This window comes from Bison bison, unplaced genomic scaffold (genome assembly GCF_000754665.1).
Source record: "Bison bison bison isolate TAMUID 2011002044 unplaced genomic scaffold, Bison_UMD1.0 scf7180017864235, whole genome shotgun sequence".
Classification (NCBI taxonomy): domain Eukaryota; kingdom Metazoa; phylum Chordata; class Mammalia; order Artiodactyla; family Bovidae; genus Bison; species Bison bison.
The window spans coordinates 3,097,594-3,099,239 of NW_011494807.1; positions in this window are offsets into that span (position 1 = coordinate 3,097,594).

Here is a 1,646-nt window from a genome sequence, read left to right on the forward strand (position 1 = left end):
TGGACTACCAGGGAAGTCCATATTCTTATGTAATGTTTTTGCCTTTATTAACAGATATTAAGTGTACAACTTCTTATATAGTATTTGCCATGTATTTTTATTAACGTTGTGAGGAGATACTATTTAGCTGACCTGTCGGAGCATAGAGAAGATATGTAAGAACATCAGAATAATACATTGCCATGTTCTCTTACTTTAGTGCTATTCTCTTCTTTCCTTTATAGTGGTTAACCTACAGAACTTGATTAGAAATTTAACTCTTCTAATTATTAGCTAGAATAATAATTAGCTCAGCTGGTAAAGAATCCGCCTGCAATGCAGGAGACCCCAGTTCAATTCCTGGCTCAGGAAGATCCCCTGGAGAAGGGATAGTCTACCCACTCCAGTATTCTTGGGCTTCCCTGGTGGCTTAGATGGTAAAGAATCCACCCAGGTCAGGAGACCTGGATTCAACCCCTGGGCTGGGAAGATCCCCTGGAGAAAGGAATGACTACCCACTCCAGTATTCTTACCTGGAGAATGCCATGAACAGAGGAGCCTGGAGGGCTACAGTCCATGGGGTCACAGAGTTGGACACAACTGAGCGACTTTCACTTTCAATTTCATAGTTATTTATCTTCTCTGAGCTTTAATTATGCCATCTGAAATAATTGAAATAACAGTTACAGCTGAGCTTTTAGTTCCTCAAGAACACACCTGAGAACCTGTATATATTTTCAGCAAGGCAAAATTAAATTATATACAGCTATTAGTAGAATACAGCAAAAAAGAAAAAGAAAAAAAGATTCATTTGGACCACTGGTCAGATCTTCTTGGACCCATACATTTCTGACTCTTAAATTCAAAGGTAAATAGGTGAGCTATGCCGCCAGACAAAAATACATATGCCAGGCTACTAGCAGGCTGTTGTGAAAGGATCATATAAAAATCATATTAAAAGTTTCATCAGCAATCTATAGCGCAAGGATTTTATGATTACACAATCCTCATTTACATTATACTCTTGAGGATTACACAATCCTCATTTACATTATCAGATCAGATCAGATCAGTCGCTCAGTTGTCTCCGACTCTTTGCAACCCCATGAATCGCAGCACGGCAGGCCTCCCTGTCCATCACCAACTCCCGGAGTTCACTCAGACTCACGTCCATCGAGTCAGTGATGCCATCCAGCCATCTCATCCTCTGTTGTCCCCTTTTCCTCTTGCCCCCAATCCCTCCCAGCATCAGAGTCTTTTCCAATGAGTCAACTCTTCGCATCAGGTGGCCAAAGTACTGGAGTTTCAGCTTTAGCATCATTACTTCCAAAGAAATCCCAGGGCTGATCTCCTTCAGAATGGACTGATTGGATCTCCTTGCAGTCCAAGGGACTCTCAAGAGTCTTCTCCAACACCACAGTTCAAAAGCATCAATTCTTCGGCGCTCAGCCTTCTTCACAGTCCAACTCTCACATCCATACATGACCACTGGAAAAACCATAGCCTTGACTAGATGAACCTTTGTTGGCAAAGTAATGTCTCTGCTTTTGAATATGCTATCTAGGTTGGTCATAACTTTCCTTCCAAGCAGTAAGCATCTTTTAATTTCATGGCTGCAGTCACCATCTGCAGTGATTTTGGAGCCCAGAAAAATAAAGTCTGACACT